Source organism: Kogia breviceps, chromosome 12, assembly GCF_026419965.1.
Source record: "Kogia breviceps isolate mKogBre1 chromosome 12, mKogBre1 haplotype 1, whole genome shotgun sequence".
In the NCBI taxonomy this organism is placed as follows: domain Eukaryota; kingdom Metazoa; phylum Chordata; class Mammalia; order Artiodactyla; family Physeteridae; genus Kogia; species Kogia breviceps.
In genome coordinates, this window is record NC_081321.1 from 2312956 (window position 1) to 2328224 (window position 15269).

At 47.5% G+C, this 15269-nt stretch overlaps 1 long non-coding RNA gene across 6 annotated transcripts in view; it reads right to left on the minus strand.

The window, feature by feature from the left end:
* The window catches only part of LOC131766732 (uncharacterized), a 121485-nt gene that overhangs the window by 6189 nt on the left and 100027 nt on the right, over positions 1-15269 (minus strand). For 3 of the 6 annotated variants that reach the window (XR_010835711.1, XR_010835714.1, XR_010835716.1), the window contains exons 5-6: positions 3841-4006; positions 2910-3025 (exon numbers count right to left, since the gene is read on the minus strand). This is a non-coding gene — a long non-coding RNA (uncharacterized lncRNA). Of the gene's footprint in view, positions 1-1592; positions 2714-2909; positions 3026-3840; positions 4007-15269 lie in introns of those variants that run through there. The other 3 variants (XR_010835712.1, XR_010835715.1, XR_010835713.1) reach the window with 2 other exon arrangements.

Sequence of the window (15269 nt, forward strand, 5' to 3'; positions counted from 1 at the left end):
GTTCACTTTCCTCATTACGGGTCATATTTCCCAGTATGCCCAGTAAATTTTCATTAATTCCATTCACTGTGAATTTACCTTGCTGAGTGCTAGATATTTCTGTAGTCCCAATTCTTTTTTTTTTTTTTTATAGATGTTGGGGGTAGGGTTGGGTCTTCGTTTCTGTACGAGGGCTTTCTCTAGTTGTGGCAAGTGGGGGCCACTCTTCATCACAGTGCGCGGGCCTCTCACTATCGTGGCCTCTCTTGTTGCAGAGCACAGGCTCCAGACACGCAGGCTCAAAACTCCTTTTCCATCTCCAACTTGGATAATACGGTGGAAGGAGGGGCCTGACTTGGATGTATCCCATGTCTATGCACCAACCACTAAGCCCTAGAGGGTATGTTAAAAGACTGACCCAAGAAGCAACAATCAAAAATGTATATCGGGGTCTTCCCTGGTGGCGCAGTGGTTGAGAGTCCGCCTGCCGATGCAGGGGACGCGGGTTCGGGCCCCGGTCCGGGAAGATCCCACATGCCACGGAGTGGCTGGGCCCGTGAGCCATGGCCGCTGAGCCTGTGCATCTGGAGCCTGTGCTCCACAACAGGAGAGGCCATAACAGTGAGAGGGCCACGTACTGCAAAAAAACAAACAAAAAAATGTATATCATCTACCTTACTATTATACACGTAGGTTTGGGCATTTGTAAGTATTTTCTCATAATAACTTCCTGTAAATTGCTGTGTCAAAGGTTTTAGACAAAGCTTTTTTCATATTGTCAACTGTTCCACTGAAAAGTTGATACCACTTCACCCTCCCACCCACAGTGGGTAATTGGTACATTTCCCCTCACCATTACCAGCACCAGGTACTTTTTTTTATTTTCAGTGTTACAAAGCTGGCCAGTGAAAACAATTTATTTTGCTGTTATTTTAATTTGCAGCTCTTTATTATTCCTGAAATCAAATGTTTTTCATAGACATGCATTCATACAGTGGGTATTTACTGAGTGCCCGCTACGTGACAGTCCCTATTCTAGACACTAAAGGTATATTAGCCTTTTTGTATTTTTTAGTTTGTGACTTTCCTATAATTTGGTCACTTTTCTACTGAGGCATTTGTCTTTTTCTTATTGATCTGTGAGCATTTCTTATGTACAGATGGCATCAACTCTGTCACACACATAGCAAAATTTTAAAACTTAAGTCATTTGTCTCTAATTTTGTTTTTTATAATATTTTGGTGTACAACTGTTTAATATGTCAAGTCCTTTAGATCCCTGCCCTTGAGGTTGATGTAGTCTTGTCACTTTTAAGCTGGTCACATCTGGCACGTTAGCCAGTTTCTGTTTGAGATTCACCAAGTCATATGTAAAAATCAGCTTTCGGCATGTGCCCCTCCTAGAGCTGAATCTACTCTTGCTCCTTATAAGACTCCCAGGGCTGCAGGCATGATTCAAAACAGGTTTTCTCCCAAAAAGCTAATTAAGAGAGGGAAGACTTCTGCTGTGTTTACGAGGTTCATCACAGACTTGGGTTATAAACAAATATTCTAGGTGATAATGTTATCTGCTTATCAATTTAAGAAAATCTATGAATAATGAGACTATTAAGTCAAATAACAACACATTTATTTTTCATTTAGGACTCTTTAAATTTTGATTTGCTCTGATCTGACAGCTGACATTTCCTGGTAGTCCCAGGAGAAAAGCAGGACAACAGCATCCAAAAACGTAGGTTTGCAGAAGCTGCTTCTCTCATACATGCTCATTTATCTGGAACAAATATCCTGCATATTCAGTAAAAGTAACAGACCGAAACATGAAGAATGTGGCTTCTTGGCTATGTTAGAAAGGGGTCTTCTAGGCTCCAAATATATATTTTTTTAATGTGTAAAATACACAAAACTTTTCTGCTATCATTTGCTTGGCAAAGTTAGTGTCCAGTAAAACTTTCTGCAGTGATAGAAAGGTTCTATATCTGTGCTGTTCAAGATGGGAACCATTAGCCACGTATGTGGCTACAGAGCTCTTGAAATGTGGCCAGTGAGGCTGAGAAAATAAATTTTAATTTTTTTATTACATTTCAATTAATTTAAGTTTAGATAGCCACATGTGTAGGGTTACCAGATTTAGCAAATAAAAATATAGATGCTCAGTTAATTATTAATTTCAGATAAGCAACAGATAATTTTGTAGTTTAAGTATATCCCAAATATTGCATGGGACACATTTACACTACAAATTTATTGTTTATTTATCTGAGATTCAAATTTAACTGAGTGTCCTATATTTTATCTAACAACCTTATATATGTGGCTAGTGTCTACCATATTGGACAATGCAGGTTTGAAGAACTCACAAAGTTCTTCACAATTACTCAAAGACTCTTGCAGGATTAAATCAAGGAGGAAAAATGGTTATGGTCATATCTTGGCAAGAAAAAGTAGCCTGAATTCTGAAAGAAAGCCATTAGATGCCAGGGCCAGGACACCAAACCAATGAAATTCAATCCAACAATCGTTTATTGGAAGCCCTCTGTGTGCAGAAAACATACTCAGCTGTATATACCAGTATGGCTGTACAAATTGCTGAGACCAGTGTCCATTTGATTTGGTTGGTTCCTGTTCTGTACTGGGTGTTAACTATCTTGACTATCATCCCTGACTGTGAAGAACAAGGCAGGACGTCTGGAGATCCTCCTCTCCAGGCATTTACAACCTGATAGAACAGCATCTTTAAAAACAAACAAAATCAAGAAGCCCTTTAACAAAAGATAGATGCTAAGTGATATATACAAGGAAAACGCTCTGGGAATGTAAAGTGTCAGCCACGGAGGGAACCACAGGTGGGTGAGGTTGTTTGCTCGGTTGTGGTGTTTTGTTTTGTTTTGTTTTGTTTTGCCAAAGGTCTAATAAACTCATCTTCTTACCTTCTCTTCCTCGAGCTTGACACACTTTATGAACAAGACTTGTAGACCTCCATACGATTAAATCAAGGTGGGCATATACTGGTGCAGGTATACTCCAAGAAAAATTCCCAGACTTTCTGCAGAGAGAGCCAACGGATCCCTCGGTCAGAAACGCCAAACCAGTGAAATGCTGTTCAATGCAAAAAGACATGTGTAGAGTACCTACTCTGATTCTGGGCTATGGGGTTAAGTTTCCAGGTGTAGCAGTCCAGTTATTCTACTTCCTTAATTTCTGCAGTCGAGAAAAACTTCTCCATCAAGCCACAGGCATAGCTGGCTTGTATCAGGCCATCTAGGCCTGGCTCTGGCCCATCTCCACTGAGGAAAGCTGCCAATCACACGATGCCCTCTCTCCTCCCCTTCGCAAATCTCAGCTCCTAGATGAAATCTAGGTCAGTTGTCCATCTGAAATCTGTCATGTCTGACATCATGACAGTTCAACATTTTCCCTAGATTTTGAACTCTGAACGTGGCTCGCAGCTGCACGGCAGGTTAGAGCAGGTCAGAGCAGCTGCAGTGTTGGCTGTTGACGGCTCACAGCTGAGCTCCCTCTGTAGGGCCCTTGCTGAGGGAGCTGCCTTGGTCAAGGTTCCACCCCTCCCTGGGGCCACCAGCATCAAATGGCTGGTCACTGGGGACGTGAGGCCACACGTCGTTTGACTGGGGACAACTCCGCACCGTTATCCAGCCTCCACGGGCTCGGCTGAGGCCCCTGGTGCCACAGCATCCAAGTTCGCCTTCTCCGTCTGCCCAGTTCTGCTTCCCCTACTGCTGTACCCGTGTCAGTCCTAAGAAAACACTCCACCTCCCAAACACACACACACAAAACAAAATAACCCCAACACCCTGTATGCACGTCTCCATCCAGGAGTCTGTTTCAGGGGAGACTTACCGAAGACACAGGTTATTGAAATATCTCTCAAGGAAACTTCCAGCTTCGTAGGACCAACTTCTTGCTTTCAGACTGGCTTTTTCTATCGCTTGGGAAAAACATGGCCTGAACTGCCTTTTTCCAGACAGATGGGCAGACTTCACGGAGGCGGGAGACTGAGCAGTTTCTGGAATGAGAGGAACCTTCCAGTGTTGGTTACGTTACATTACGTGGGGTGAGCAGACAGGTGCCTGTAATTAATCTTCCTACTCCTCAGTAAAGTGCCAGGACCCAGCGAGATATATAGATTGCTAAATACCCCTGAGCTAATCCAATCCTGCCCAGCAAAATAGTCACTTACTATAGGGAAGGCCTCCCAAGAACCAATTTCACGCTCTGCTGGGAATAACGACCCCCTCTTTCTTCCAGGAGACTTCTCACTTGTCCCTCTCCTGGCTAACTTTTCTTGCAAGAATAAAAGCTGCTCTTTGGAGTCTTGGAAGTGGGCTTTGCCACCTCTGATTCACAGCCAATTTCTCTTGTGGAATTTGACCAGCATGTCCCTTCTTGCCAGCTGTCACCCATTCATCTTTCTTCTGGCTTTTTGTGCCTTCTTTCGGCTTAGCTGCAAAGTGGGAAACGAGGGTGGAGTGGAGGGTAGTGTTTACGCACATGGAGTTCCTACTGTGTACCAAGCACTGTGCTGGGCACTTCACATTATCTCATTAAACCTCACAATAAACCTGGAAGATATATAATATATATATGTGTGTGTGTGCGTATATACGTATATATATGTGTGTATGTATATTACACATACAGTATATATGCCCTTCCCCCACACTCCAGACACACACAACACCAAGGTTCAAAGAGTTACATAATTTAGTTCTTTAAGATGTGTAACATCTCCTCTTTAGGAAGTTATATCAGTCTTCGCTAGGTTTCCGTATGATTGTGAAGCAGCGTCCTAGGCTAATTCTAACGCAACTTACGTCCGTATTGGTCACACTTGGTCTGATAGTGGTCTGGAGGCAGATCTAGCCCTTCAATAACCCCTAATTTTACTCCTAAATCCTTTACAGTCTAAACCGTCCTAATGCTGTAGGTCGGAGGAGGCATCAGAAACCGGGAGAATCTCCTACCAGCTGACCCACCTTCTTGTTGTGTAACGGATGAATGAACTCATTTAACGAGTATTTACTGCGCTGTTACTGCCTCTACCATGCGCAGGAAGCATGGCTGGGAGACGCTGAGGCCCAGGAACGAAGAGCAGACTGCTTGAGCACGAATCCAGGCTCCATCACTTAGGAGCAGCGTGACCTATTGAAGATCTTCTATCCTAGATATTGTTAACCTCTTGCGTCCTCAGCTTTTTCACCTGTAAAGTAGAGCTAAAGCGCCTATGTCATGAGGTGGTAGGTAGTTGTGAGGTTTAAACAGGATTGTCTATGTAAAAACAATCAGGATCCTGATCCAGGAAACACATGGTTTGGGAGGGGAGATAAGATGTGTGTGTATAACAATAGAAATTTAGAAAGTGATGGATGCTGCGATGGTAGAAATCACACGTGGTGAAATTTAGAGGAAGGAAAGATTATTTCTAGGGGAGGAAATCAGAGAAGACTTCTTGCATAAAATAGCATTCAAGTTGATGGGTGATATTCACACTGACCAGTAATAAACCTGTGAGTGGCAACCCTCTTGTCAACCAGTAAGTACCATCTAAAGTTTAAAACAGCACCAAGGGGCTTCCCTGGTGGCGCAGTGGTTAAGAATCCACCTGCCAATGCAGGGGACACGGGTTCGAGCCCTGGTCTGGGAAGATCCCACACGCCGCGGAGCAACTAAGCCCGTGTGCCACAACTACTGAGCCCACACACCACAACTACTGAGCCCACACACCACAACTACTGAAGCCTGCACGCCTAGAGCCCGTGCTCTGCAACAAGAGAAGCCACTGCAATGAGAAGCCCGTGCACGGCAACGAAGAGTAGCCCCCGCTCGCCTCAACTAGAGAAAGCCCGCGCGCAGCAACGAAGACCCCACGCAGCCAAAAAAAATAAATTCATTTTCAAAACAAGCACCAAGTAACCGAGCCCTGGAATACAGCATCATGAGGCTGGGTGCCCAGTGGGGATGCTGACGTGCCTATGAGATCAGGAGAGGGTGACACACTTGCAACCCACAGATGCTGCTTTCCAGGGGGCTCCACAGGGTCATTCTGACCCAGGCAAGGTTTCTCCTGCCCAGGGGACTTTAGTCTGGGAAACACTCCAAATTAATGACTGTCGGCAAGAGGTTATAAAGTACACACCATGAGCCCTGAACAAAGGTATGGGAAAAGATATCAAAAAGAGAGAGAGAGGGACTTCCCTGGCGGTCCAGTGGTTAAGACTTCGCCTTCCAACGCAGCGGGTGCGGGTTTGATACCTGGTCCGGGAGCTAAGATCCCAACATGCCTCGCGGCCAAAAAACCAAAACATAAAACAGAAGCAATATTGTAACAAATTCAATAAAGTCTTTACAAATGGTCCACATCGGGGGGGGGAAAAAAACAAATCTTTTTTTTAAAAAAAGGGACTTCCCTGGTGGCACGGTGGTTAAGAATCCGCCTGCCAACGCAGAGGATGCAGGTTCAAGCCCTGGCCCGGGAAGATCCCATATGCCGCGGAGCAACTAAGCCCATGCGCCACAACTACTGAGCCTGCGCTCTACAGCCCATGAGCTACAACTACTGAGCCCACGTGCCACAACTATGGAAGCCCGCATGCCTGGAGCCCGTGCTCTGCAACAACAGAAGCCACCGCAATGAGTAGCCTGTGCACCACAACCAAGAGTAGCCCCGCTCGCCACAACTAGAGAAAGCCCGCGCGCAGCAACGAAGACCCAACGCAGCCAAAAATAAATACATAAAATAAAATTTTTTTAAAAATTTTTAAAAAGAGAGAGGAGAAGGAGAAGAAGAAGGAGGAAAAGAAAAATATGTGACCTCTCTTGCAGGGAGTTTATATGGTCTAGTTAGGAAGATATGATTAACATACAAAATGGTTTTTATAACATTTATTGTTCTTTCTCCTGTTTAGAAAAGCAATACAATTTCACTGCAGAAAATTTAGAAAATTAAATAGAAGAAAAGCAAAACCATTCCAAACCTCATTCCCCGAGATTAACCACAGTTAACAGCGTGAAGTGTGACGTTTTCCAGCCCGTCCTCCCCACGCTTGCAGACAGTGCACTGTCCCTACCCTCACCTCACACTTGCTCACGGGAGGGCGTTCCTGGGGACCATAAATTCTCCCGTTTCCTCTTTCCCCTCTGGAGATGTCTGCCTGGGAATGTGATCTGGCTTAAAGCACAGAGAAGGGGTTTTTCAAGCCTCTTCAGGCTCTCAGTGTAGCCATCGATCAACGACAGCTCTCTGTGGAGGATGATTCCCAGGCAGACGGGCCTCTTGTGAGGTGAGGACAAAGGAAGTGGCTGCCACAGCTCCGCACCAAAACTCTAAGGCTATCATTCCCACTTGGGTCAGAAAGCATCACGTTGTTTATGGGGAAATAGTTTCTTCTAGAAGGCTGCTCCGGAGAGCACCGTACTGGAGAGTTAATGTTAGTCGTGTGTGTGTGTGTGTGTGTGTGTCTGTGTGTGTGTGTGCGCGTGTGATTCTGGATGACTAGGAAGAAACCCTGAATCTGCATCTCTCAAGGGCAGTGAGAGCTTAAAAGGACGCACGCCCACTTGGAGCGGACCTGCTTAAGGCAAGGCCCCCTGTGGTGGGCGTCTAGACCACAGGTCCTCAGCTAGGAGCCCCACGCAGTGGCGGATGGTACAGCACTTACAACTGAAATTAGCATTCAACGGGAAACCATCAGGAAATACCGTATACATTTTTGGATTTTCAGCTTTTATTGAAAGAAAGAGAAAGAAAGAAAGAAGGGAGGGAAGGAAGGAGGGAAGGAGGGAAGGAAGGTCTGATAATCAAGGGCTCTTTTTTTTTTTAATTAAGGAAATTAGCCCTTTGGGTGTCATATTTTTTCCTGGTGTGCTGTCTTTTTAATTTTGGAGGGCTTTTAATTGTTGTCATTTGTTTCTATTTCTGTGCAGAAATTTAAAATTATTACACAGTCAAATTTATCAATCATTTCTTCTATGACTTCTGAATTTCGTATCTTGCTTAGAAAGATTTTAGTCACCTGTATGAGTTTGCAAACCTGCCATAACAGAGTACCACAGACAGGGGGGCTTAAACAACAGAAATTTATTTCCTCTCAGTTCTGGAGGCTGGAGGTCCAAATCAAGGTGTCGTCAGGGTTGGTTTCTTCTGAGGCCTCTCTCCTTGGCTTTCGACAGCTGTCTTCTCCCTGTGTCCTCTCTCTGTGCCTGTCTGTGTCCTAATCTCTTCTTACATGGACACCAGTCATATCGGATTAGGGCCCACTGCTATGACCTTATTTTAAATTTAATTACCTTCCCTATCTCCAAAAACAGTCACATTCTGAGATACTGGGGGTTAGGACTTCAACATATGAACTTTGAAGGAACACAATTCAGCCCCTAACATCATCCAAGATTATTTCCTTAAATTCTCCAACTGTTTTACTTTTAGGGTTTTATTTTTAACATCCAAATATTTGATCCATCTGGAATTTGTTTTGGTATAAGGAATGAGGTAGGGATCTAATTTTTTTTCTAGATAGTAAGTTAAATGTTTCAACTCCATTTATTAATAATTTTCCCTCAAAAATCTTGACATTCTACCTTTTTCTTTTCTAAACAAAATTTTTAAAAATTTATTTATTTTATTTTTGGCTGCGTTGGGTCCTCGTTGCTGCGCGCGGGCTTTCTCTAGTTGCGGTGAGCGGGGGGCTACTCTTCATTGCAGTGCGTGGCCTTCTCATTGCGGTGGCTTCTCTTGTTGTGGAGCACGGGCTCTAGGCACATGGGCTCAGTAGTTGTGGCTCACAGGCTCTAGAGCACGGGCTTAGTTGCTCTGCGGCATGTGGGATCTTCCCGGACCAGGGATCGAAACCGTGTGCCCTGCCTTGGCAGGCGGATTCTTAACCACTGCGCCACCAGGGAAGCCCTCTACCTTTTTCTTATACACATTTCTCATGTATATTTGGGTCTATTTCTGGATACTATTTTATACCACTAATCTGTCAATTCCTGTGCCACTGGCAAACTTTTAATTATGGTAATTTTATAATATATTTCAATCTTCTAGGGCTAATCTTACCCTGTTATTTTTCCTTTTCAGAATTTTATCACAATTTTTGCACGCTTACCTTTCAGCATTTACTTTAGCATTGCCTTGTCTAGTTCTAGAAAAGTTCTGATGGCATTTTTGGGGGGTCAAATATATAGATGAATTTAAGAAGACTTTACATGTTTGTATAATTGGGACTCTACATGTCAATATCATTTCTTAGCATTGTTTACCCTTTTGTACCGCTTGACTTTTTAACCATGCACATGTCTTATTTGTTGAGACCAGGAAAAAGCACGTTTCCATTCAAATAAAAAAAACAGAAAAAGTAAAAGAATGCAGCAGAGGTAAACAACGATTAGCAGAGATAAATTTATCTAGAGGAGCCATTTTGGAGCTCCTTAAATTCTCAACCCCACAATTACATCTTCTGTTTACGGTAAGTCTTACTTTCTCACGGTTGGAGCAAAATAGATTCAGCAACACATTTTGACACAGTCCGCACGCTGCACCAATGAGAAATGTTCATTCTCCCCTCTGCCCCATCTCATCTGTGCAAATTCAAAAGAGGCGCACCTCTCTCAAAGGTTGTCCAGGCTGAGAGAGGCCGACGGTAGGCGTAGCTGGTTTCCCCAACCGTCCCCGGCCACGGCCATCACTGTGGGACCGCACCCAGGAGGGTCAGCTTCCCAGCGACAAAGAAGCTGCTCCAGGACCTCCTGCAGCCTCACCAGCGATCAGCTGCTCTTGTCACACGAGCTCCAGCGTCCTGCCTGCCCTCCCGGAGCACAGCCCAGGCCCCGCGCGCCAGCGCCCTGGGCCTATAGCGCAGGGAGAAGGTGAATCCGGAGCCACACTTCTGAAGAGGCGGTTTCCAGCGCTGTTGCTTGGGTGCCAAGTGAAGGCCTGCTAGCTCTCCCCTTTTCTTTCTTGCTCCGTGCGTTCCCGTCCCACACACATGTGGGAGGATCCTTTTGAAACGCAAGTCAGCACCGTGTCACTCGTGCTCACAGCCCTCCGCTGACCTGCCACCCGAGTCCGCACGGCCGCCGGCGTCTGGTTCCACGTGATGCGCCCGCCCATCCCAACACTTGCGACCTCGCCTCCAGCTCCTCTGCCTGCTCTTCACTCTCCTCCAGCCACGCTGGCCTCCTCGCTGTCCCCTTAGTCGCCGGAGCTCCCTCACCTCAGACAGCCACACGGGCCAGTCCCGCACCTCCTTCAGATCTTTATGCAAATGTCACCGTCTCAGGGAGGCGTTTTCTGGTCACCCTCCCTAACACTGTAAGCCCTGTGCTCCCCACCCCTGTTCCAGACTTTATTTTTCTTGCCAGAAATAACAGCATACTTAAGTTTCCTAATCAGCATCAGTCTCCCCTCACTAGAACGTAGGCAGGGATCTGCGTCTGTTTGGTTGAGCGCTGTAGCCCCAGAGCCTAGCACAGTGCCTGCCGTAAAGGCGTTCACAGGCTCGCGGACATCTGCTGAATGAATGAACCGGTGATGAAGCCCTCTGGGCTGGCATCAAGGAGATCCACCATCTCCCATCTCCCCAGAGCCACCCCCAGGCCTTGGAGTCCCCGGCGCTGGCTCACCGAGTAACAGCTTCACTTTCATGGAGCCACTCGACTGAGATCTGGGACACCTAGAAGCACCGCTCCCCTTAGTTTTTCAAGGAAACTGCCTTGTTTGCAGAGTGAATAATTAAGATCTCTTCAAAGATAAAGCAAATCTAATTTTGCCTGTAGTCAAACCTTCCTTATTTAATAGGAAGGAAGCTCTGCCAGCCATGATGCATTTATTCATTGTGCATTTATTGTAAATTGATGCGTAGCGTTACTGAAATAAATCTGTTTGCTAGTTCCGTTAGTGAGGGCAGAGAGGGTGCTCAGATATTCCTTTATTGAGTGCCAACTACAGCCAGGATCTTACACAGCGCTGGAGATAGCTCCCGCCTTCATGAAACTCATGGTCTCCTGGGGGGAGACCCACGATAAACTGACTAGTAAACATACAGTTACAAACTAGAAAAAGCACTGTGAAGGTAACAGAGAGAATGCTGTGACATGATAACGGAGATGGACCCTCTTCGATACGGGCAAGGAAGGCCCGTCTGAGGAGAAAGTATTTAAGCTGAAATTTGAGGGTGAGGAAGAGTCAGCCGTGGCACACGCAGACACGGAGCTCTGGTGTGTTCTCAGAGCTGACGGGAGGCCGAGGCAGCTGAGCAAAGTGAACGACAGGAAGAAGGCCTCGAGGGTGTTGAGGGTGTTGGCAAAGATGAGGCCAGACTGTGGGTCCCCTTGCAGGTCTCTGCGCACCGTGTGCCACCACCGAGGAGTCATTAAGCGGGTGATGACCTAATCCAACTTGCTTCATTAAAACCTCACTCTGACTCTCGTACGGGTGTGGCAGCTACCAGCCACGTGTGGCCGCTGAGCACCTGAAACGTGGCACGTCGGGGCTGAGGTGCACTGTAAGTGTACGGTATATGTGGTTTGGTATATTTAAAATGACATGAAAAATGTAAAGTATCTCATTAATAATTTTTATATGGATTACACATTGAAATGATATTTTGAATATATAAGGTTAATAGATTGTATGATTAAAATTAATTTCACCAGTTTTGTTTTGTTTTGTTTTAGTTTCAAGTGGCTACTGGCACAATTTGCATTACACGTGCGGTCATAGTCTATTTCTGTGGACACTGCTGCTCTTGCTGTTTATGAAAAACAGACTTGAGGGACTTCCCTAGTGGTCTAGTGGTGAGGATTCGGCGCATTCACGGCCGTGGTCCGGGTTCAATCCCTGGCTGGGGAACTGAGATCCCGCGAGCCGTGCGGTGTGGACAAAGAGAAAAAGAAAAGCAGATCTGAGAGGGAGCAATGGGGGAAGTGAGATGACCAGTGATGAGGCTCTTGCTGGGATTTAGAAACGATGGACTAGTTATCGTGATGGCGAGGGTGTTAGCATGGAAAATGGAGAGAAGTATCAATAAAGACATTTGAGGTCTGGTTTTCGGTGGTGATGGGGGATGGATCTGTGGGATTTACTGATGAATCAAGGACGACTCCCGCATTTCTGACTTGAGCAGCAGGTTACAGGGAAGTGCTGTTACCGGGAGGGGTGGGAAGGGGATCCCAGGCCCAGTGTTGGACATACTGAGATAGCCCCTCCCAAAGGAGGTGTCAAGCTAGCAGCTCTGAGGCCGGAGCTCAGAGGAGAGGTTTGGACTAGACTAGAGAGAAAATCTGGAGCACATAAGAGGTACATGGGGTTAGGAAGATGGTGTCGAGAAAAAGAGAAGAGGGTGGGAGCACGGGGCCCCGGTGGGCCAGTTAGTTCATGCGCCATAAAGACAAGGGTCCCCAAAGGGAGGCAAAGGAACAGAGACCTAAGAGGGACAAAGGGGAGTCGTGGTGCCACCGAACAAAGGGAGGCCCAGCGCTGACAACTAGCTGGAGAGTCCAACGGAGAAGCACCGACACAGTCCACAGGTCCCGGCTACGTGGGGCCGGATCCAGCGCGGAACCCGAGGAGGCCACTTGTCGGCACAGGAAGGGAGGGAGGTGTGGCAGTCGGGGGGCAGTCCGCGGTGAAGACTTAACCATCAACCACCCTTCCAAGAAGTTTGGCTCGACGAGGCACCCGGAGAGAGAAGAAGAGTGCGGGAACGGTGAGGGGTGGGGGGGTGGGGCGGGGTGCGGGGAGGGTGGGGGTGGGTAGGTAGGGGGTGTGGGGGGGTGGATTAAGGACAGGGGACAGGGCAAGCATGAGCAAGGAAGATCCAGCCTCAGGGCTCCTCCCTGCCTGCGGCCCTTGCAAGGCCTCCTTTCGATTTGTAATTTTGTGCTCTTTTTCTTAAAGAGGGCCCCCAAGTTACATAGGCTGTGGGCCGCGCAATATCTGGCTCCTCTACGCCCCCGCCCCCAGCATGGAGGGACTGACTTTTGATAAGAGGAGAGATGGCCCAGGGTTTCTCGAACTTGAGTGATGACAGTAAATGAAAAAAGCCTCAAGACATGAAACATTTTGCCAGAGGGACCCAGGAATTCGGGTCCCCAGCTGGAGAGCCACCGACGTGCCGGAGGCGTTCGCACACCAGGCTCGGGACGGGAACCCGAGTGCAGGCTGGCTTCACGGAGTGTGGCCCGCGTGGCCTCAGAGGCTCAGAAGGACCCCGGGCTCAGTTCAGTGGCCTCTGCTGCCACCACCTTCAAGTTCCTCATAGTATCTGAACAAGGGGCCGCACCTTTTCATTCTGTACTGGGCCCTGCAAGGTATGCACAGGTTGTGGCCAAATGCTGATATTTGACTTTTTGAAAATTGAGATACAATTCACATGCTGTGATCCCTGACCCAGTGGTGCCTCCGTTTCCTCATCTTCAAGTCACCGTGATGAACCCCTGAGGTGGGTGAGGGGACAGTGAATGTGAGTGCCGTGGGCTCCTGCGACCAGGTGACTCTTCCCATAGAGCAAGCCCTCGGCTGCGTCTGCGGCATCGCTGCTCAGCGTGTCCTGGTTTCCCGCAGCTGAGGTTTTCTGTTCTCAGCCCCACCGATGGGATTTTTTTCTTTGTTTTCCCACCAACAACCTTTTCCAAATGAGGGTTAAATACGCCGATCGCACCATCCTCTCTCCCAAGCTGTCTCTGCTATAGGGCTCGGGTCCATCAGCGACGGCCCCGTGCAAGAGGTACAAGCAGATGCAGACGCAGGGCTGGACTGGGCAGAGCTAGTGCTTTCGGTCCCTCCCTCCTATGAGGAGGCCTGAGACAACAGATGGCAGAGTTAGCGAGAGAAGGAGGAAGAGAGGCAGCTCTGTTTCTGGTGTTTGCAGGGCTCAAGGCACAAATACAGACAAAGAAACACACTACAGAGTTAATATTTAAAATTTAAAACTTAGGCTAACAAGCTGTTAAAATCCTATATCCTTCTACTTTGACGAACATACTTCCATCACGCTGGCTTGGTTTAAATTCGGAGTTTTTGCTGGAACGTGACAGTGTGAAGTGAGCCGGCCCCCAGTCCTCTCCACGTCTCGCCCCATTCGTGGCTGAAAACGTTTTGGAGGCGATGCAGCAGCAGCCACAGAGAGACGGAAGGCACTGGGGACAGAGAGCTTCCAAGTCTTGCCCTTGAGCCAAGCTGGGCTTCTGGGGACATCCTGGTTTTATGACCACGATGGGGATTCAGACCTCAGTATCGGGGAAGATGCAGGAAAGCTGGGGTCGACTGAAGATGGCGCTCAGGTTCACGCCGTCACCCGTGCCCTGCGCACCTTGGGGTTCACTCCGCAGCCTCTCAAGGTCCTCTCCATGAATGACTGCCCGGCAGGACCAGGTGCCTTCCCGTGGGCTTGATGAGCGCAGCAAAGGTGCACGTAGAGAAGGAAAGGTGTGGCGGGAAGTCTTGAAGAACGGGTCCCCAGACGCCGTGTTTTCCGGCCTTTCCGCAGCTGAGCTCAGCCTGCGTCCTTGACAAGAACAGGATGAGATGCGGAGGTGGCGGGGCTAGACAAGGATGCCCACAGGAAGTCGTGGTGAGGAGAGCAGGCCTTGGATGGATGTCCAAGGTCTCCCCCCCGAGAAGGATAAGCTTCAGCCTGATGTGAGGCCACCACAGTCACCAGCACGACAGTAAACGGAACTTAGCCAAGCTCCTGGTAGCTGCCTTGCTTTCCAGTATTAATATGTCAAGGAGATAGTGAGGAGGCAGATGGAGCTGCCAAGGGACGTCATACTCTGCCAGGTGGGAAGAATCCTTCTGAGAATAAAGTCAAGACAGAGGAAAACAGAGTCCACAGACTCAGGGAGACAGCGGATGTGAGCAACCCATCTGATGACGGTGGACCCAGCCCTGACGAAGATGAGAACTTGACCATCTTGGCTATAGGCCAAGAAACTGCTCCTCTGCTTTCTTTTTTTTTTTTTTTTTCCCAAGAGTAAGTTTAAATTGGTTTTCTGTCACTTGTGGATGAAAAAGTCCCGATTAATGCCTGGAGCAAGGCTCTATCATGTGCATGGGTGGAGAGTTGAGATGAGTTGATGGCACAGAGACGATCCTTCCAAATGTGAGTGTGGTATAAACTAGACACATCACTTTGAATGAGAGCCGCTCAACATTCTCCGGGGATCTGTACAAGCACGTGACCAGAAGAAGCCACTCCTTCTAACTCCACTCCTCTTAACTACCACCCAACTACCATCAACACACTCTGTCCGTTTCCACAACATACACA